Raw genomic sequence first — 23,652 nt, 5'->3', positions numbered from 1 at the left:
ACCTAGTTACAGGAGGATAAACCTGAACTGTCATTTTGAAGTTTGGTATTCCATCTACTTCCTGCTTTGTATGCATATATATTAGTAGTAATCTCATGCAGGAGTTAATCCATTTTATTGGAGTTCTTTTTACATTTGAAGTATGCTGACATATGTGGGAGAGAATACAAGAATGAGGGAAAAACAAGGACTTTTACACAGCTGCACAGAATGAATGAATATCAGAAGGTTCTGGCTGTGTGGGGTGAATATATGTCACTTCCTGAACCTGTGGGATATGCTGGAGACTGGACAACTTTTCTTAGTTTGAAAGACACTAATTTTTATTTTGTAAAAATATTGCTTTATGACGTATTGCAAATCTGCAAAAATCTGCTACAGCATTATTTTATCTACAGATTTTATCTGTTTTAGAAAGCAAACAAGTTTACAGCTGGGATCACATTTAAAGTCATATTTGTAATATTCTCTGCCTTGCTTTTTAAACAATTTTATCTGGTTCTTTTGGAATACTTTCAGGTAGGAGAAGTGGGGCCATTAATTGTAGTTACCTGCATTCTTTACGTTCCCTGAATACAAAGAATAAGAAAAGTACAATTGCACACTGACTGCAGAGAAACTGAAGAGAGCAAAAGAACTCAAATAACACCTTATCTGGGTGGGTCAGAGCCTCTCCTTTGATACAGGTTTGCTCCAGCAGAATGAGTTAGAAATGCTTTTGGTAATCCTATGGGGATTCCATAAATCTGCCATCCTCAGTACAGGAAAACTGCATACTGGATAATAACAGCCCATGGACAGTCCCTTTACCTTCAATAATATAACAAGGGAGATTTATATGTTGCCTTTGGGAGGTGTGACTGCAGTACCTGTGGGCATCCTGATCTAACCTTCACCTGGCTAGCAGCAAGCTCAGGTGGCCTTACCAATGAGTTTTTAGCAGTGCTGGCTTTACGTGGGGATATAGGAAGATACACGAGCCCTTGTTTTCTAGATTTTGCTGGAGTCAGTGCTGCCACACCTTCACTAATGTGCTCCCAAAACTGGAGAAATTAAAGCTATCCAGGCCCTGCTTATATAGGCTGTAACTGTACCTTGCTGCAATGGAAGTGTTCCTAATACTGCAAAAAGTAGTGAATTGAAGGTTAAAAAAGGGGTAAATCTTTTTTCATTCTATGTGTAGCATGGCCATAAAACCAGTTTTAATGTATCTGTTGGTGCTAGGCAATGCTGTTATTCTTTGTTACCTGGCAGAAGACTTAAGCATAGTCCCACCTCTTTCTAGCAGCTGCAAAGAACTTTACTTACATCTCAGTGAGTTGCTGTAAGGGACAGAAATGCCCAGAGAATTTTGGAAGACACAGCCCACAAAGGCTTTCCATATTGCTTCAGATAACAGATGTGCCAGGTCCTCTCCTGTATTTCCAGCTGTACCCTTTTTGTCGATAGAGAGGAGACTGCTGCAGGCTTTGCAGACCCATCTCTTCTCCTACCTATGAAGGGTAGGACCAGTTTTAATTGCCACAAAGTCCCCTGTGTAAAATGCCAATCTTTGTATTTAATGCTTGTGATAAGTTTTCCAAGTAATTAGAAATCCCTTTTGAATGTTAATTGCATTTACTATATCAAATTGCTGCTGTAGGAATTGTAGCAGCAATTTTATTTCACAGTGACTGCTATGGTAACTTTAAGGGTTTCAGTTTATTTGAAGCCAATGGCTTGGACATTTTGTCTCATTACATTAACAGATGAAATGGAATAATTTTTCCTATACATGGTCCTAGATTATAGCATCACAAAATACTTTGAATTGTATTTTTTTGTTTTGTTGAAGTGTGCATTCACAACAGGCATGAGCAGCTGCCACAGCTTAGCTGAGACACAGCTCCATCTCTCATCGCTCAGCCCCAACTCTAATGAGATCCTTCTTTCAAGATAAACATACGAGAAAAATAAATTTGTTTGGGTCTGCTGTTAAAAGGAGGAGGAAGCATCTTACAGATGTTCCTCAGCATGAAGAATGCTGGGGGTTTATGGAAGGGTGTATGTTTTGATGACCACTTCAATAGAAAGACCAAAGCAAGTCTAAATTAGCAGCAGAAAACCAGAACAGAATAAAGAACACCCTGGTACAGCACTGCAGACAAAGGTCTGGTAAAAAGCTTTTGAGTTAAGGGCTGACTAGAGCAGGATTTGCAAATATATTTCCTGTTGCATAAATGATGCTGTCTTAGGGAACTGAGACCTTGCCCATTTTTTTGATCAATACAATACGAAGATCTATTTAATTTTTTACCTGAAAACAGGGGTCTGCTATCAAAATTAACAAGTATAGAAATATATAAATATTGTATACTGATAAAAAAATGAGGTATATTCCTTTTTTGATATCTGGAAATAATTTTGTTGATAAAGGTAGAGACATACTGACTTATCTAAAGGATAATTTCAAAACCAACTTTTAAAAGTTGCTTTACTGTTCTTTTTGTCCTTCCTACTTAAAAAGAAAAAAAAGAAGAAGAAAAGGTTCTTGAAAACCCCCTCAACTTGCAAATAGAAATACAATTTCTGCAAAGCCTGGATTTACTTGATTTTGCTGGAGGACTTGTTTTTTCCACATCTCCCAGCAAAAATATACTGTGAAATCTCCCATTGTACTCAGTGACAGGGCTATCAAGTTCATTTCTCTGACTTCTGTCTACTGAGTGAGAATAAATAGGTGGTAACTAAAACAGCCCCTCACCCTCAAAAGCAACGAGAGCCAGAGAAGGACATTGAGTAAAAACAAAACAAAATTTGGATGCTTATGTTTGTAACTCAGGTGAAAAAATGTTACACGGATCAAGAAACACAGATATTATAAAATAAAATGCATATTAGAAGTGTTTTATATTTACAGACTTGAGACATTTTCAAGTATTTAAATTACAAAATATGGAAAGCAGAGGGGATTTTTCATTTTCATTTTTTTATTTCCACATATGCTGATTGAAGTAAATACAACTGTTTGCTTTACTGGAAAGAAATTTCTTATTTATCTGCTTTCAATTGTAGATTTCCTAATGTAAATTTTAACTTCAAAGTATTATGTACACAGTGTACTGAAGCACGTTTTCACTTGCTTCCTCTTAAGTTGCTCCTTGCAGTAGGAGGGCAAGATAGAAGATACCATGAGCAGAACTGGAGGGTTCTTCAATTAGTCTGAACAGTCAGGCCTGTTCCCATATTTTAAGTCTTGTGCTTCCTGATGGATTTCAAAGTCTATTTTGTTCTGCCCACCCATAGTGTAACTTGAGCTCTTACTAGTTGGAAATTCTGAATATTACGATTGATTTGTGTGATTTATGCTCTCTAAGTGCTGCTGTCTGTTAGCTGCCATTTGTCTGGCAGGAATTTGTAGCCAGCTGTCATGGCATACATACAGTTCCCTACAGAATCTTATGTTATGCAGCCTTATCTAAACTGAAGTTGTGTCATGGTTCCACGGTTTATCTTTATATATTAATTTACTATTCTAAGTCTCGTGCCAAAATAATTTCCGGAAACTTGTATCTGAGTTGATGCAGACAATTGCAATTCTCCATTTTACATGTATCCTCCCTCTTTTGCATGCATATATAATTTCATAGAAGGTGGAAGTACTTATAATCTGATATAGTTGTTCCAAGGATACACCTACCTTTTAAGAAAATTTTATATGCACACGCAGATGCCCTAAGATCAGAAATCTTAAGCAGGTTTTTCTGGGTTATCAAAATGCTCTAGGTTTCTCCTTCCCATGGTAAAACCTCTGTGAGATATTCTTGGCTAGGAAATGTGTGTGAAAATTTCCTAAAAAAGTCTGTGAAGCTGAATAATACTTTGCTTGCCCTTTCATTAGCTCAGAGACTCCCTCACAAGCTGGGCAGATGCCCCATACCCTCCCTGGTTCATTGGGAACCACATCAGTCCCTACCACTTTTGTTTATTCTGGGGTCCAGCCAAGTGCCAACCCTGCTGTAAGCACAGAAAAGTGTCAGATAGCTCAGGTACCAGAAACAGTCTGCATGTACAGCTTGGTGCAGGGAGCAGGCAAAATTAGCCTGGACTGAGGACTCTGCTGTCTCTCTACATTACTACTGGGGTCCAAAAACATTATCTGCAAGGAAGTTGGATTATTTTTATTCTCCACTTCAGTCTGCAGTGCCTGTGTACCACCGTCTGCTGAAGCATGAGTGCATCCCAGCTCCGTGTGAAGGAGAACCACTTGCACCTCTACTGCCTCTTTTTGGGGGGTGCTTCTTGACCTGTGAAGGAAGCCCAGCATACTCCATTAGTCCCAACTCTTTCTGTGCCAGCCATGTCTTCTGCCACCTGCCACACATTCTCCTGGGGGGCCTAAGAAAGGGATCGATGGCAGAGACACCCTCAGATGTCTCTTTTCCAGAGGAGGCAGGGAATGCTTTGGATGTGGAGTGATGAGGGCCACATGTGAGGAGTTCCCTGAAGGCATTGAGGTGGGCGAATAGTTTAAGCACTGTAGGAGATCATATTCATTTAATGAGAACTTGGCTAGTTTGGTATTCATAGTGGTTTCATTTCCCCTGCCCTTTCCCACCCTACCAAGGAGTAGTGATTAAGAACTATATTTTTGGTTGATTGCTTTTTAATTTTTCTGCTTTGAGTGGTGAAACTTGATAAGATTTATGAAATGCATTATACTGCTCGTACTTTATGGCTACTCAGCTCTCTAGAGCTGCACTAAAGCCAAAAGGATCACGACCAAAAATGACATCTGCACTTTGAAACGAGATTTGTTTAAACACTTCCATGTATCTTGTAGCCTGGGGGATAAAGCTTGTAGCCTTTCAGCTGGGACTTACAAGCAATACAGATGCAGTTCTCATGCTGAGATGCACGGATGTCACCAGTGCTGTCCTGGCATGGACAGCTGGGCAATGTGGCCTCTGGCTGGAGAAGGAGATAAACAAGCAGGAGGAGGTAGAGAGACCAAACATCAACAGGAAAAGTAACACCAGGTTCTCTGCTCCCCCATATTGCAGCAGGAGAGGTGAATTCCCATTGTGCTGTAATCACCTGCATACTCTGAACTATCACTGGAACTTCCTTTGTTCTATAGATCTCCAGGGAAGGAGTGTTTGTGAAGTCTGAAGACTTTAAAAGCTTGTAGGAAAAGGATAACCACGCTGATGGCAAGTGCTTGTAGCACTTTTACTTAACAGAATAAAAACCTATCTCATCATGTCTTCTTTAAATGTACTACCAACACTTATTTCAATAACACATATGCTAATAACACCACATTTCTCTGGTTTTACTGCTCTAGGTGATCCAATGTTGAAATGATTTGCATTTGGTCCAGTGGTTGACTGACATACCAAGTCTGTTTGAAGTTATGTTCTTGAGACGTTCTGTGCCTGCACGTCTTCCGTTGTGACTCTGGGATGGTAAAATATCCAAATTGCTAATGTATACACTGGCAAGTGCTCACATGCATATATAGATACGTTCAGGCTTGCAGACAAAAAATACCATTTATTTCACTCCATACTTGCCACATTGTTCTGCTTATATATGCTTATGCCAATTTCAGAAAGCAAAAGTTGTGTCTGATTTTTATTTTTTATAATTAATCTGCTGAAAGGGCTTAGAAAAACATCAAGAATGAGAATGGCAATTAATGTTATGAAAGGTGAGCACACTGGGTGTGGGATACAACCAGTTAGCAGAAGGCAACTAAACTATTTCCAAAGTAATCAAAGTGCTGAAAGGTATAACAGTTTTTGTAGAACAAGAGCACACATTCCTATTGATACAAAAATAGCAGAGAGAGCCAATGTGTTCTTCCTGGCATGCAACCAGCAAATAGGAGTTCCCAATTAAATACAAGAGTTTATAATGCTTTGAATTGGTGACATTTTTGGGTGAGGATTCTCAGTTTTGCCAATGAAAAAGTCAGAATTATTAACATAGCAACAAAGGACAAAATCCCTGCGTATAAAAAATACTCTGTTGGCAGATACTAAAAACAAGACCAGATGTGTAGATATAGAGGAATTCCTATATATCCTTGCTGGGGTAGTAATTTATGGAGAGGATTTGATGTGGAATTCACCCCTTACTGCAAAATTGTCTCCATTCTGAGGGTGTGTCCACTCTTCTGATACTACTGAAATTTGTTGAAATAATTATTTCAGAATAATTTGGTAGTTTTCCAAAGAAACTCCCGACCTAGTTTTAAAATGTTTCTGGCCCTGATGTTTGAGAAAATATGTGGTTTTATTTGTCTGCTTGTATGGAAATACGGTTGTCTTCCTGAAGTCACAGAGAAAACCAGAAATAATAATGTTGAGAGATGGGATCTGCTCTGTACCAGGCTTGTTTAAACTTAAAAAGGCAAGTCCACAGGATAGTGCAGACAAAATGTACCCTGACAGATGAAATAAAAGCAATTCACTATCAGATAGCATAGGAGCAACATGATTGAATGTATACTTCATATTAAAACAATAATTTGAGTTTTATCATACTGTGAAGCTGTACATTTCTGGCAATTTACATTCGTGAAGTAAAATTTGGTGTCCTTGAAAAAAATCATACCCAGCTTTCTGCAGAGCAGATGAAGGCTGCAACAGGCAGTGAGTTGTACTTCTTGAGGCCTCAGGAGGAAGTTTATCTTACTAGATAAAACTTCACATTCTTTCAAACCCAAAGTGCTGTAGCTCTGTATGCTCTCCAGAGAACCTTATACTCTACACACACTCACACCTGAATTACTCAATAGTAATATACTCTCACAGGGCCAGTTAGGTGTGAGGAAACACCAGTCAATTCAACAGAGCAACTCAGGATGTAGAACTGATATTATATTGGCATCACTGTCTCCAGAAATAAGATTTTTTCTTTCTTTTCAATGAAGTGAGTTGTTTGATTTTAAATATGTGCACATATGGGAGGACTTATTAAAGAACTCTTACTATATTGAGGTGGGCAATAGCAATTTACTACTACAATCAATTCTGATCCATGAGATGGGGAATCTGCAGTCTGTGTGGAGTATCTATGTCCTCTTTCTCACACTGTGGTCTGTTTTACAAACTCTTTCATGTTCTTTCTACTTGCTTTTTTTTTTTTTTTTTTTTTTTTTTTTTAAGAAAAAAAAAAGCCTTAATTTTTATAACACTTGATGCATAATTTTTAATTCTGTCTTTTCTCCTTGATTTACGTATTTTCTTAGGTAGATAACAAAAATATAACCCATTCCTCAAATACCATGTCTACTGTTGTTTTATCTAGGGGTGTTTAATTATTTAAAATTCCGTTCTAGCATCCGTTAGTATGTTTGATGTCTTCTATATATTGAGTGCATATTGATCTCAATTGTGTCCAACATTGTCATCAAAAACTCTGTTTTGAAATTGAATTCATCTCAAACCTTATGGGTATTCAGAAAGTGCTTTCTTTCCCACAGGACATTAACTTGTACATTCCTGGCAGGTATGGTGTCCTTTTCCCTATTGCCAACTGTCTACCTTCAAATAGCTCCTTTTGATTTTAGGGGTGATCAGTTCTTCTTGGCAGGCTTCATCTTGCCTAACTTCAGCTATTCAAAAGCTGGAAGCTAAAAGCTTTCTCCAGTAGCCTGTGTAGACAAATGAGGGTTTTTATGGAGAGTTTCATCTTGTCTTCAACAAGATGCCCAAGGCAGGTGGGGTGACTCAGACTGCATGAGGTGATGGATCTTCATCCACTGCCTGCACGTGGGGTCTGGGGATGATCACTGTAAACACCTCAGGCACCAAACTTCCAGAGAAGTTTGATTAGGTGAAATGAGTGTGTACTGAGAGCCTAATGAGCTGTGTACCTGCAACACCCTTGAGAGCATAGGCCTTAGTGCAGAACAGTGGGATCCTGCCTGCTGAAAATTATCTTTTTCACTTTTTCTTTTTTTGCTGTTTGTTTCGGCAAATGTACATTATATGGTTCATGTGTAATTTTAAAATTCCTTTTAGTAACAATAATAGCTACCTCAGACACCTATCATGCCTCTGAAAGTACTCATACTTAAAAAAAAGTACTAAACAACCCAAAACCTATCCACTACAAGTCAGAAACAACAGGAAGGAAATCACGGGTCCAAAGGCTACCATCAGAAAAAAATGCTTGCTCTGCAGTAAATTTTATAAATACTGCTGATCTAGAGCCATCCAGACAGCCCAGCCATAAGCATACAGTATGTACTTGGCTACTTAGACCTTAGTAACCTCTTATGACAAATCTGAATGCTTCTGTTTGACTTGCTCTGTCCTAAACAGCTCAGTGAGATCACAGGCCACTACTTGTTCATTTATTTATTTTCAGAGGAGCAGATATGATTTGGTTATCCCAATTTCATGAGAATTTAAAAATTCTCATGAAAAAAATACTGGTTTTAAAATGATAGATGCTTAGGTAAACTTTTTTAGCCTCTATTTATCAAGCTCAGCTTGATGATGATCAGGCAAAGCAGCTAGATTTTACAACAGCAAGTCATTTTGTTTGCAAATCAGTTCACTTATTCTTAAATTCTTTAAAAAACTGTGAAATAAGCAATCCAGTCCTAGTTTTAAGGGACTAACTCAAAGACATAGAAGGTAGAGGTAGCCCTTCTGTGGATCTCTGTAGGCTTAGTTTGAGGTTCTAAGTGATTAGTTTGTCTTAACTTGTTCCTTTCTAAAGTGTTTAAAATTCCTGGAAGTGGCACACAGTTACTGCTGGAGATATTTATGTTCTTGCTTGTAAATTTAAAATCACTTTTGATGTACAGATACAAAATAGTATAGTAAAAATGTTCTACAGAGTATGTTGTGAACCAGTGATAGTTTTCAGTTGAAAAACCTATGACACTCTATTAAAAGAGAGTTTAAGTTTTGATGTATTTCAAATGTCGAAGTTTCAGAAAATCCCAGGAGTTGTAGACAAATGCGATTATTTTAGTAGATTAAGATGAAATGAGAGTAAACACCTGTAATAAACTCAGAAATATGTAGAGCTCACTTCAAACCTTTTTGAGGGAGGGAAGAACTTTTAACATCAAAAAAATTATCTTTAAATACTGAAACCGTAGTATATTTTTCTCTGCTGTTGTTAGGAGTATTTGAATATTTAGTATCAAAATGATCTGTGTGGAAGATACCTTAAAAATTATTCTCAACTCTCTTATATGAAACTTTGTTCTGATTTTGAGATGTCTGGGGAAGATGATAAGGGAATTATGATGTGAATGTAGGATCATCTGAATAATTAGGGAAATTTACTATAAAGAAATGCTTTATGTTGAGATGTCCATATGCTGAAAATATTATTCAGGCCATAATTACAGGTGTGGGGCCTGGGAAGGATAGACTCTGGAGAAGGCTTGAGCATCACAACAGGGTGCCATGAACACTTCTCCTGGGTGAGTTTGTGCAGATGGGCTCTGTGGGGTCTCTGCGTGTGGATGCAGAAACAGAGACCTGAAAACCTGAAAAAAAAAATTCCATACTGAGAAGTAGAGTGTGAAAGTCTGTCAGTAGCTCACAAGCTCTGGAGACTCCTGGTCCTTATGAATCTTTAAGAACAGATAAATTCAGTCCAAGATCCTGTGCAAGGCTATCAGCAGATGACAACACGTACAAAGGTTGTACAACTTGGACTGTACTGAGGAAGGTGGTAGCTGCTCCATGCAGCCTTACAAAGCATGGGACCACAGGAGACTTGCTGAGCACCCTGCTGAAGCCCCCAGAGGTTCAATACAACTCCTCATGACTGCTTCAGCTGGGCAGAAAGGAGTGATACTCTATCGATGAGTGTGCCACTATCTGCTACTACTAGCTTGATGCTACTAGTGGTAACAGTTGAATTAATATATAGTGCCCTGTTTGGGACTTGTGTCTCCCTGTCTTGGTCTTCTATGCAGGAATTTTTGAAGAGGATTGCTGTCTGAAAATGATGCTTTAGTAAAAAAGAAAATTTCTCTCTTTGGTTTTGAGAAAAAGGGAATAGAGACTAAAAGTTTATAATTAAATGTTGACTGTGGCTCCAGATGGTAGTGGAACTCGGAGAAAAAAAAAAGTGCCAGGGTCTCATGTCTACATGTCAAGAAGGTGGAGGGCTGTAGGAATGACCAGAGTCTTTGCCTCAGGGTGAGAGAGTCAATGAACACATAAGTACCTATATCAAAACCAGAAATTCACTATGAAAAGGCTGTTTGAACTCCACAACAAACTAGACTTTAATAACATCCAGTTGGAACAAGATGAAGCAGATAAATGTAAACTAAAAATAAAGCACACATTTTTAATAGACATGTTAATTAAACTCTGGAACAGTTTATCATGGGTTGTGGTGGATTTAACATCACTGGAATAATTTAAATCAAGTTCACATGTGTTTCTAGAGGTCTCCAGTTGAAAGAGGAGTTAATTCAAGGCAGTCCTGTGGCCACTATTATTCAGAGTTTAGGTTAGATGATCTCAGTAGTTTCTAGTCTGGTTGAAAATTAATCTAACAAAACCCACTTTGTCTACGTAGAATGAGAAGAATTAGCTATAATCAGAAACAAATAATACATTACAAACTGTTTTAAACAAAAGGTGGCCTCAGAGAAGGAGCAGGGGCTGGACAGGTGGATGGGGATCTTTCAAGACAGATTGTTCTGTTAAAAGAACTAGGGATGTAAAATAGCATGCAAGTGGAAAGCAGTAAAATCACATCTTCTAGGAAAAAAAAGCCATCCTTTTTGACATGCTTCTAAGGGACACTTGAAGGGAAGAGCACAAATGTACATACAAGACACAAGAAGATAGCATGGCCAGAGATTATTTATGGTATGTGGCAGTGGGAAAAAAAATCAGCATATTAATCTCCAAAATCATCCTCCTTCTGAGTAAAGTGAAAATTACTTGCACAGGTACTGAAAGACATAGAAGGCTAAATGTTACATATTTGGGTGGCAGGGATCTTTTGCTCAGCACAGGTCACTTGTGTATAAATTAATGCAAATGGTATTTACAGAGGAATAACAGAAAGCAGTAACATGTTTTAAAAGCTGATAAAATTCTGAATGATTCCTTAACTGACCATTATATGTAAGATTTTTCAGTGCATTTGTACTTGGTTGGATTGTGAGATTATGCAACCTTTGAATTATCTTGTGTGCCATCTTTTGGTTTTGATGATGTCGTTTACTTGGAATATATTTTAACATATTTTCTTGTAAGAACATATATTTATTAGGCTTAAATTTAATGGCCTTTATTTCATTTGGAAAGTTGCTTCCCAGGGTTTGCCATTAATGTAACAGTTATCAGTCTCAAGGGTTTACAGAGCTGACATAGCAATGAAATAAGGTGGTCTAATCTTTTTTTAAAGTGTCTGTAAACAAAGGGACTATTAAAATACTCTAGAACAGTACTCCAAAGTAGTGCAGAGGGTTGAATTTTCTGTACAACTGGTTAGTAGTACTGTTCTGTAAAAGAACTGCTTAGGAGCCTGGTCTACATTTGATACTTGGGGAGGGCTGGGATTATCCCATCCATCTGGCAGCAGGCTGGTGTGCAGCAACCCCTGCATGGCCATGGTTCTGTTTTCTAAACCCGACTTTTCTGGAAGGGGGATCACTTAGGGAAATAATTTTCAGTCTGTATCCTGTATCCTGGGACATAGCTGAAGTGTCCCAAGGTAAAATGCAGATAAGGGTACCCTATATTTGGAAGTTGCAAAGGGATGCTCCTCCAACCCAAGCTTCTGTAGCAGGAGGTCTCAGCAACACAGCTGTGGAGTTGGAAAATTCTCTTTCTAAGATAATCGTTGGGTCTTTAAATTAATTTATAGGAAAGTTTTCAACGTAACACCACTTAGCAAATCTTCAAAGTAGGATTTTAATCCAGGCTATGATCAAAGGCACTTTTGCTTTGCAAAGAAGAGCAAATTACATCTCTGCACGGTAGGCAGGCTGGTCGGCTGCAGCCGGCTGTGGCAGGAAACGTAGCCCCAGGAGATGACCAAGCCTGCCTGTTAGCTGAGGGTGGGTGGCCTTTTAGTGTGTCCATGAGACTCCCAGGCAGGAGCAAGGACTTGAGATCTGAAACTGGTCTGTGGCTCCCAGAGCTGCCTCAGCTCTGGGGGAGGGGGCAGCGGGGGAGGGCTGGGGATGGCTGTCACTGCCACTTTCCTTCTCATGTCCCAGACATGCTCTGCCTTGGGGCACATGCAGTTTCTTTCTCTTGAAGAAATCAGGTGGGACTGTGGGCAATGCAAGCCTAAATCAGGGTTAATTCCTTTGGCTTTTACTTCAGCCTCTGTGTGCTCAAAAAAAAGCTACCTGGGGACCTCCATAGCATGAAGAAGCGTGTGTCCCGTGGGATGGGGGTCACAAGGACCTGGGACATCCTGAGTGGCACCTGTCCTTGTGGATTTGCTCTATTTCTGCAGTATTGGGACAGTCTTAGATTTTTCTCATGTGTAATATGGAGGGTTAATTTAGCCAGCAGGAAACCTGGCTTAAAAGAACTGGAAAAGTGGCTGATACCCATTTAGAATCATAAAATCATAGAATTTTCAGGGTTGGAAGGGTCCTTTAAGATCATCTTGTTCAGCCCCCCCCTGCTGTGGGCAGGGACAACTCCCACTAGACCAGGTTGCTCAGAGCCCTGTCCATCCTGGCCTTAAAAACTTCCAGGGATGGGGCTTCCATCACCTCTCTGGGCAACCTGTGCCAGTGTCTCAGCACCCTCATGATGAAGAACTTCTTCCTAATTTCCAATCTAAATCTACCCTCCTCAGTTTGAATCCATTCTCCCTTGTCCTATCACTACCTGACATCCTAAAAAGTCCCCCACCAGCTTTATGTAGGGCCCCTTCAGATACTGGAAGGCTACAATAAGGTTTCCTTGGAGCTTTCTCCTCTCCAGACTGAATAACCCCAACTCTCTCAGTCCATCCTCAGAGGAGAGGTGCTCCAGCACCATTGACTCCTGCATGCCAAATCTGACCATTTTTCAGCTTAGTTTTACACTTACACATCCCCCCCTCCCCCACCCTTATCAGTTCAAGATTATACTTCAACAAATGTTATGGACATGATCCACAGAACCATGGTTCTTTATAGTGCCCAGATGTGCCTGTAGGTAATATCACAATAACTTATTTTTTCTCAAAGGCCTCATTTTTTGAAACAGGAGTACCAATGGTCATAAATCCTCCCAGTTACTCTTTTGGGACAGCCAAACAAATACAAAATTAAAACACTGAGCTTTCACTTGGCGGCCATCTAAGGAGAGGAGAATGTACTCATCCCAAAGGCATAGACTGGGAGTGAGGTTGAGCAAGTGCACAAAAAATGCTGATTCCTTTTAAAAGTGTAGATTAAAGTCAGCAGCCAACGGGTGAAGGATCATACTGATGATTAACTATTTCACTATTATAGCTGCTTGTGTAAAAGCTTGTCAGAGAAAAAAATGTAATAAATGTTCAGTTTCAAACCTGTTCTTTACCCTTTTCCTTTGTTCTAGTTTTCAGGGCATAATAGAGCTGTGCTTTAAAGTCTGAGGTTTTGAAATTAAGTAATATTTTGAATTATAAACACAAAAAGTCAGGCACTTAGAACATGTGAAACCAGCTGACATTTTTCTTTGCATCACAGTGTTTGATGGGTTTTCATAAGGTGGGGTTGGGAAAAAATTCCTTGAACACCTTTTCTGCATTCTGGCAACAAAGAAGAAAAGAAGAGACTGTGTAGTGGTGTGTGCAGGGCAAAAGAGGGCTGAAAAGAAAAAAGAAAATAAGGGAATTTCATTTCAATGTGAACTTTGCTTCTGCAAATGTTGATGCAGATGCCAAGCTTCTTATTTCAGGGCTTCAGGACTGATTCTTTCATAGGTGCATTGCTAAATTCTTAAAGAGGATTATTTAATCGTACCTGGACTGCAGAATTGAAGTTAATGTTTATTATATTTTTCATCACAACTTATGTTTTTCTTGTTACACTTCACAGATACTTTATTAATTCCATCCCTACTTTTATTAGGATTTTCTATACATGGTGACAGGAGAGGAATCTCTAGCAGTTCACTAAGACATACCAAATATTCCTTCTTCAGTCACTGACATTATATAAATCTCATTACCAAATAAAATAATTTGGATCATTTTCCCAAAAGGAAGGTGAAACAGGAGGAGAGCTCGATCTAAGGAGTGGTAACAATATATACAAAAAAATTGTGAAGAGAACCCAAGTTTCAAGCCTTTGTCCCACTGTGGGCCAGATGTAGAACTCCTCTGGCCCATGGAGAAGCCACCTCAGTGGTTTTGTCCCCATGGCTGGATCTGGTTCCTTTTGCTCCTTGCTGAAAGCTCCCTGTGTACCAAGAGGGAAGAAGGGGAGTATGTGGAACAGGTCTGTGAAGAGTGGAGAACTGGCTTTGTCAAGAAAAGGTGAAAACTGAGTGCTTTATGCACCACAGTCTCCTGCAGATCAGCTTTCTGCAAAAATCAGAATTTCTTCAGAAACTAGGCAACACACATTCCCTAGGAAAAGTCTGTGTCAAGACCAGAATAATTAATTCTTCCTTGGCCTGAGTTTTCTCTGTGTCTCTGATTTTCTCCTTCAACATTCTCTGTATTACAATAATAATAGCCATGGAATTACCAACAAGTCTGTGGCACATTTCTCAGTGCTGTCAGTTATCAGCTTAGCTTTGGCTAAAATAATTTATAAATGAATTTTGCACCACCTTCTGGCAAATTAATTTGTTTCCAGATGCCAAAGAAGGCTGTTTTGACCCACTATTTAATGTGTCCTTAAAATGATGAAGATATTCATCATTATGAAAACACGTAACTACCATTCTGGGAAAATATTCCATGCCCTGTCACTACCTTGTTAGCAAGTTATAAATGGTTTTGAGTGATAGCAGTACATGACAGGCTGGAGAGTGTCATATAGTAGAGAAATAACCATGTATCCAAGGCAGAGATTGAATTCAGCTCTCAGGAATTTTTGCTGCTTTTTCTGTTCCAGTGAAGTAAAAGGTGGGGGCCTAAAATACATCACAATGTCTGTGCTTTGTACTATTTGTTGCTCTCTCTTAAAGCCTGTGAGATGCTTTGTAGTCAGAACTACATCATGTCTTGTGTTCCAGTGGTACCCAAGTCCACAAATGATAATCTGCAGCTTTATTTTTGCATCCCGCTCTTGACTGCATTAAAATAAGTAATATAGGAAAAAGAAAAAAAAAAAAAAAAAATCTGGAGAAAATAAACAATCAAAAAGACATTTCAGCATATTTTCTAGGTTTGGCTCCCACTGCTTCTGTGAGGCATGCATTGCTTCCATTTTTGATCAGTAATTTAAGGTGCAGTTTTAAGGTCTGCAGCGTGGAAATAATGTGAGGAAATCTGAAGCAGCTGATTGTAGACATTACATGCAGTTTAAAAAATATGGTTTTTTCCTGCCCTTAAAGCAGAAGAAACATCCTTTTCCCACTTCACCTCTGCTGACCCATGAAATTGAAATTGCACCTACTTGTGCCAGCATGGGCCAAGTGAGCCCTGGAGGGATTCACCTGAATGCTCCCACTGCCTTCCCACCTTCCAAATTTCTGGATGAGTGGAGCAGCAGTATTTGGTGAAAACTACTTAACAGCACTCCACCAAATAACGAGTGGCAAAAGGGCTGAGCCTCTTGCTTTCCAGCCACACCACTCATAAGGCCCCTCTCTCAGCCAGCCCTGCCATAGCAGAAGAGCTCACAAGAAATGGTTGTTCTCAGGAAAGGATGGGCTTTTCTCCAGGCCTCCCTAAACAGGCTAAATTTAGGCAGAGAACCAGAGAGCTGTAACTCCTTTCCCCAGAGCCTCCTGTTCTGCTTCACTGACAATGGGTCTCATCAAAAGATGAGATAATCTAATCCAGCATTCTCATGAAATTCAAATGACTAATTTTTTTATAAAAGAGCATCAATATACATTTTTGGTACTGGTCCTGGAAACACCTCATTCACCAGATGTGGAATCTGGGGTGAGGCTTGTCCTGTGAGAAGAGAGTGTTTGAATGCCCTTAGATCAGCAGAGACCTGGATGCTGGGTCTCACACCTCTTAAGGAGTGCGTCAGTAATTTTGTTACCTCATACAAAACTGTATGAAATGGACACGGTACCAGTATTTACATAAAGCATTAACACATATATAGAGAGCAATTTTTTTTTTCAAAACCTGTATGTCATCATCTACTGTGTTTTGGTTTTTATTTTTTTCTGGTCATTAGTCTGTGGGAGGCTTGTGTGTAAACTTCATCCGAAATCCTGTGCTGTTGTGAGCTAGGGCAATGGGGCCAGGGACATACTAAATATACCAGGCAGAAAGAAGGATTAAAAAGCTCTTGTACTTTCTGAAAGAGTGCTCTGGTGCTAAGTTATTGAGTTGAAAGCTCATCTGGGGGAGTTTCTTGATGTTTGAGACAGGAAATCAAGGATAGCATTAAGGCTTTGCTGGTTGGGTCTGAGTTGAAACTGTCTGGGAGCAAATCCAGCAATGGGCACTGCACCCTCAGGTCCCCAGGGAAGACAATGAGACCTGCCCTTCCCTCCTTGTTTCCTGATGGGTTGTGTATTTAGCTATGCAGTCAGTGCACTAACATGTAACAATCCTATTTGTAGATACTTCAAGTAGTGTGGACATTTCAGCATCTTTTTTTTGAGTCATCTGTGGCACAGCACCTGAATATTCAAGTGGCGTTGCTTCCCAGTATTTCAGTCTTCTTTAGAGTTTGAAACTGGTGAGTATTCAAATCATATAGTCATGACAGAAGTGCTGAAGATCCTAATGAAGTGTATTATAAACAGTTCTACATATCTGAATTATCATCTTTGTCAATACGATTTTTCAGTTAAGTCAGTTATTAATGTTGGTTCTTGTTATGACATTGGGCAAATGTTCTCACAATTGTGGGCTGCTTCTACCTTGAGCACAGGGCTATATGTTAATCTCAGTAATAAAACCATAAACCGAGAAGCCTGATACTGTCATTAGAGATATCATATTTGATTTCATATTTTATTTTTCAAAGGAACTGTATTTACAATTTTTAAAGCCTGAGGACTGAATCACAGTATAGAATATCTAGTTTCATATAGCAGATAAGTGCTCAGAAAAGATTAAAATCAATTATGCTATTGTAGAGTTTTAAAGTTCAAAGGGTTTAAGATCTGTACAATATGTTTAGATGTAATCTTAAGGTAATTAGAATTAGACACTTAGGGCTCCATCTGGAAACATGCTCCGCAATCACAAGTTATTTTATTCCATCAGTGTTTGCTTGGGACTCAGTACTGTAATATATTAACAAGGAATTTGATAAATGTGATAAAATTGAACTTGATAAATTGGAATTTGATCATCTTAATCCATGAAAGCATCAAAATATTACATAATAAAAGCCCTTAGTAACTGTTGTGGGTTTTTTCGTTTGGTTGGTTGTTTTTTTTTTTTTTTTTTTTGTTCTGCAAGCTTCCCCACAGGAAGTAAAAGCACAGTGAGTGGTGTTACTGAAGACCAAGAAACAACAGGCTGAAGAGCACAGAGATGGCAAATATTCCTTCAGCAGTGTGAGAGCTTAGGAGAGAGCAGCCTGTGGTTTGGCATTTGCAGACTTAGACCTTTGTGTCTGCTGCTCCAGCCTGCCAGGTGAGCTCCACAACTCTGGGGATCCCTGGCTTCCCAGAAACACCCCAGCAGTGGCTGCTTGAGGCTGCAGCCCTGTGCAGTGAGACAAGCTGGGGGGCTGAGACCTTTCTAGAAAGTCTGCAAGCTGTTTTCAGCACAAGATCCTGCAGCCCCTCTTCTTGCCATCTTTTAATCATATACAGGATGATATATACAGCCAGAACGGAGTTTCAACCATAAAAACTAGATAAAGTAATAATGTTTTGCAAGTTTATATCCATATTCATCATGAGAGAATTTGTTTTAATGAAAAAGAGAAAGACTAAGGCTTTATCATAGAGCTAGACATGTTAAACTCATTGGAAAAATAGTTCTGAGAGACTGAGAAGGAATGTATCTACATATATATGGAGAATGGAAAAACGCAGACCTTTATGCTGTATATATTGGATAAGTGTGGGCACTTGCATCTCTGAACTTGCAAGACAAGAGCCAGCTCAGGACTAACATCAATAGAAACATGATTGTGTAGTATGAGCTACATATTATGGCTTTGCAGCAAAATTCAATACCTTAATCTCAGAGCTCTGTTATTACAGCTTCATGTCTTGCCAGGCCTGGGCAACGGGTATGGCAGAGGAGCAACTGCTGGTACCAAAGTACCTCACAAACCACAGTACAGCTGTAGGAAGAGTGGTGGCATCAGCTTCCTTTTAACTTTTTCACCTCTACCTTTTTTTTCAGATTTTGTTTAATCTCTCTTCATTGTTTTATCTCTGTTACTAGCACCTCAGAGGGTGCTCCCAGGCCTGTGGGTGCTGGGATGCATGGTGTTGAGAGGTAGAGAGCCTCAAGAAGCCAGGTCACGTGCAAGGTGTGAAAGAGCTCATAGGAGAGGTGCCCATGACTGAACACAATGCATGCTATGGAGCCCAGCACCCTTTTAACTTCCCTTCCCCAGAACCAGCTGGAGAAAAATCATAAGGAACAGTGTTTATTCTGGGAATGAAAGCAGAACTACAAAAAAGCTCAAATGAAATATAAAACTTTTTTTTTTTTTTTTTTTCTTTTATGACCATTCTTAAAACCTGTTTGTTTTAGTAGCATTCCTCCTAATATTTTCAGTCTCCACTCTTCTTTCCCATAGCAGTTGCCTGGTTTCTTGACTTGCTTGTATTCTCTGGTTTGGGGTGTAAGAAGAGCTCATGCTGCTCTCTTTCTGAGAATCCCAGTATTAGATGTTAAACATGTTGGGGCACACTCATATGTTGCTCATTTCATATGAGTACACTTTGCTTCTGTGTTTGCAAAGTAGCACTTAAGAGAGTTTATTATTAATAGCAGTAAATTATTCTACATTTTCTTATCAGACGAGATCAAGTAGCTGTCAAGACATGTTTGGCAGATATCTGCAAAAACAATGATATCTGAGGATCCACAACAAAAAGGAAAAATTTGGAATGTCTTCAGTCAGCTCCTAGCAGCTGCAAATTTTGCTTTGGATGAAATAATGAACCTACCTAAAGGTCTCTCTCTGAAAGCAGTCTCGCCAAGTTATACTTGTCAGAAGTTGTATTTGGTTTCCCACTTTGATATATTCCCAAAAAAGGAATTGGAACAACCTTCCAGAACTGGGTAAGTGAGCAAGAAATCCAGGTAGAGATTACTGTATATAAATAATAAAAAAAAACTTGTGGTCCTACATGCAGACTATTTACAAAAATAAGAGACTTGAGATGCTGCTGAATTTGCCTTGGTATCACTTACCTAGTTCTCTCATTATTTATATTCAAATTTTACACTATATAATATGATGTGCAAGATAAAGACCCAATCTAAAATCAGCCAGTGCCCTTAAGGCCATGGTACAAACTCTTATATTTGTGCAGTAATTTATTAACTATTATAGTTTAGATTTCTGTAGTGAAAGTGAGTGGCCATAGAGGCAATCAACAATACAGAAACTAATGAGGAAAAAAGGATTAGTGTAGGGGCAAACACAGTGAAATGGAGACAGCTTATTAGTACAGAATGTTTCATATTTGCTCTTTGGATTCTTGGTCCTTTTTGTTTATTTGAGGATATTTTTGTGCATGAACAGAATTACAGTTTTCTGCACAAATGAAACTATTGAAGGGAATACAGATTTAATTGGATAAATATGGATTTGCCTTTGTTATTGTTTTCATTTTTATTTTTGGAGACAATTGTGTCACGATGAATAACAATGCTTTTTGTTTGAATGTTGTAACCCTTTGTTGAAAAAATTGTAGCAGTATGGGGTGTGCTACGTCTCCCCTGTTGCTGTAAGGTTGTGATTTATGGTACGTTGGGGAAAAGCTGATAGTAATTTTCCTATTATTATTATTATTATATATGAATTTACTTATTTTTGCCAAACTTACTGGTTGAAGGCACATTCACCAGCCATAAATTAGGGACATCAGTGTGGTAAAGACACTGTATGTTAGTACAAAGAAATAGCTATGGGCTGTTTATATAGCAAAAGACAAAACATTGTCATGGACCTTGGTGCATAAACATGTGTGTGCACTTGTGCATTTATGTGTGGTAACATGGTACCTGCTCTTTGCATCTTCTTTTCTATGTTCTTCCTTGCTTCAGCTGTAATAAAGCCTTTCTGAATGCAGAGCCAGATGTGCCTTGTTAGGATAGCAAATAAGATGTTTCCCAAAGTTCATAAATATTCCAAATTTTTACATATAGGCTATTGCCCTACATGCCCCTTACATACAGGAAGGGGTTGAGTAGGTCTTACCCATCATACAGTTCAGTTTTCACTTGCTTTCTGAGGAATCTCAAAATATTGAGTATATTCTAAAAGAGCCATCAAGTCAGAAAATGTGCAGGTAGAAATTACTTTATCCATTAAATGGCCAAGGGGCCCTCCCAGTTATAGCATTAAAACCCACCATACTTTTGGTTTTCTTTCTGGCCCAATAAGCTGAGCTTTGAAAATCATATTTACATATTAACTGAGAGGCTACTACCAGTCCAGTCAGCATTTCTGTATTTGAAAGGGTGCTGAGATGGGTTATCTAAATGGATTTATATTTATCAGCTTGCATTGTAGAATGGGTGCTGAGCCAACTTAATCAATAATTTAATTAGCACTGACCCGTTTTGCTTACTTCTAGTTGAAAGGGAATTTTGCATTCTTCCAGAAGTTATCATTTATTTAGCTTCTTCCAGATGGATTCAGATGACCCTTTTCCTGCCATGAGGATGAGATGAACTCATTCTAATACCATAAATGAAAAACAGGTGTCTAGATACACACTCTTTCCCTCATAGCTTGCATTGCATTTATTTACGTAAAATAATTCCTAATTCGGAATTTGCTGCCAAAAAATTTAATGTATCTTCACTTAAGGCCAGTGTGGCTGTGGATGTGATTGTTGCAGCAACAGAAAGTGGCTGTTAGCAATGTCTTTTAAAGTTGTAAGCCCTTGTGAAAAGGCCAGTGTTCACATGTTGTAGTTATTATTAATGTTATTACTCATTTTTATTGAGAAGACAGCTGGCTGGAGCTCCAGAAATAGAACAGGTTTAAAGTGAAGCAGAAATTTTCATTTGTCTCTAAAAACAGGTCATCTTCCAGTATAGATTTTAAAGTTGCAAGTTTCTATGCTTTTGAATTCCCAAAGTTATGCCTGTTGGATTTCTCTCCATTCAAATTTAATACGATACCTTTGAAAGTGGCCGCTGGCTGAAGTGTTTCTTTGGCTTGAAAGGCTGCATTTCACTTGCAGTTGGTTTAGGTAAAAAGGGAAAGAATCTGGATGAGAACAGGTGGTGAGACATACTTTTTATATAAGCATTCTGGATTTATGTGGTGTATGATATCATAGTCATCACCACAGTCAGGTGTGTAGCAGAGAAGCATTCATCACTGAGAGATTAAACTATTTTATCTGGTCTTTTGATTTCTGATAGTATGTTATCCTCTGTATAGGTGCCCTAACACTTTGCCGCAAATTATTGTGCATGTATTAATTATAATACTGGCTAGAGATCTAACAAGGAAGTGGGGAGACTGTTCTTACCCCAAATTGACAGCAAGCAAGATGGACAGCACAATGGTACCATTAATACCTCCACTATGCAGATGAGAAACCTACGTGCAGCAAAACCTACATTATTGTCCCAGAAGCACTAAGCCTATGTCTAGACACCATAACCTGGGAAATGTCTCAGTTTCTAAGTTAGGATGTGCACAAAGACCACGTCTGGGTCACATTTTGGGGTGAAACCCCTGTGCATTCCAGCCATCCCTCCCCAGATCCCTGGTTTCCATAGAAAGAACACCTGGGGATGTGAGCCTTGCCAGAGCCTTAGCAAACCCCAAGAGGTGTCCAACCTGGCTGGTGAGGGATCTGGATTCAGACTATGGAGCATTAAGATGGTTCAGTGAGCTTCAGGCAGAGCCACAAAAAATAAAACCAAATAACTCCAACCTTTACAACAGTAACCCAAGTGCTTAGGTGCAAATTTGGGGCCTAAGTATTTAACAGAATTAAAATGTTCAAATGGTTTTCAGTATGCAGGAACAGTTTTTACACGGAGTGATGGGGAAATGGTTGGAATAGTTCCACTAATGTCCAGAGACATTTTCTGCATCCTGGGAAAGCTCTTCTGTCCAGCCCCCCTTTTCACTATGCAGAGGCATGGAGGTGATTCATTAGACATTTTGGAAGGTGTGATGTTTATTTTTAAAAATAAAATGTTTACTATATCATGCGTGGGTTTCTGATGAACTGCTAGATGTTTTAAAACTTCTTGAGTGTAAAGAAGAAAATGAAGAGACACTTGAAACTGGGAACCCTGTCTATGAGCAGAGTCTCCCTTTAGTGCTATAGCAGTGACTATTTAAGGACATAGGCAAGATAAAAGTTTATAAAAAGAGGTACTATGGTCTATATTATCCAGATATGGTCTTTATTATCACTCCTTACAACTAGTGTCTTTATGGATTAATTTATGACATGTACCATATTTAGCATAATGGCCTGTAGCTTTTCCTAATTTTTTTGATACAGGATATTTAATGAAAAGACTTCTGAGCATTTGAAACCAAAGCTTTTCTGTTATTTGCACCTCAGACTTCAATATAACTGTAGGATTTATGCCTACTCAACTAATCACATCTTCAGAGAGCACACTACTTTCATTTGAAAACATGCCTTGAAATGTGTAAATTCACAGATGTTAATGATTACACACATGTTTTCCCTTATTGCTTCAAAGCCAGCAAAGGCAAATTCTGCTGTAATTTGTACTGCATTGATGGATTTGTATCATTGAAATGAAAGACCAAATTCAGAGACCTGTTGCTTTTTTGCAGAGTGCTGTGTTTCTGGAGAAGGAAGCCCTAAACTTCAGTGGATCAGGAAGGTCTCTCCAAATGTAAACTCAGTAGTGTGAAGAATGTCAGGGTGAAGAGAGAGGACAGGGGGCACTTTCTCTACCTAATGGCAGGACCTGGCTGTTGGGACCACTGTCTACATGTTGTGAAAGAGAAGGTAAAACAGCAAATACAGAGATGTGTGAAAAACAGTGATATCCAAACTCCAGAGCAGCTCAATGTTTGTGTACGACACAAATTCTGCAATTGAGACTTCTGTGATGCCCTCTGCATATATCAACATAATTTCATGTGCTTCCATGTGTGGTTTTTTGCTGATAGATATTTTTTTAAATAAAATATTTTCCTCATTCCTATAGTAATGCTGGTACCAAACACTGTAAAAAAAGGCACTGAAATATGAAAAAAAAAAAAGAAAAAGCCGCTTCATACAAATATGTGTGATCATAGTTTTATAACACATAAAAATGTGTGCTTCATGAAGAAATTTTTCACATGCTTTCTTCAAAGCTGACATAAACATATGGGTTTGTTCAAGTTATTTCTACACCATGGCTAAGATTTTAAGAAAAGACTAGTCTTTA

General features: G+C 38.8%; 1 long non-coding RNA gene across 3 annotated transcripts in view; it reads left to right on the top strand.

The window, feature by feature from the left end:
- Positions 1–23,271, top strand: part of LOC139792520 (uncharacterized) — a 39,387-nt gene extending 16,116 nt beyond the window's left edge. The window contains exons 3-4 of one of the 3 annotated variants that reach the window (XR_011724297.1): positions 17,527–17,703; positions 19,053–23,271. This is a non-coding gene — a long non-coding RNA (uncharacterized lncRNA). The remainder of the gene's footprint in view (positions 1–17,526; positions 17,704–19,052) is intronic. The other 2 variants (XR_011724298.1, XR_011724296.1) reach the window with 2 other exon arrangements.
- Positions 23,272–23,652: the final 381 nt, after the last annotated feature.

Source organism: Heliangelus exortis, chromosome 1, assembly GCF_036169615.1.
Source record: "Heliangelus exortis chromosome 1, bHelExo1.hap1, whole genome shotgun sequence".
NCBI classification, from domain to species: domain Eukaryota; kingdom Metazoa; phylum Chordata; class Aves; order Apodiformes; family Trochilidae; genus Heliangelus; species Heliangelus exortis.
The sequence above is the reverse complement of the archived record's forward strand: the minus strand, read 5'-3'. Positions and strand labels throughout refer to the sequence as shown.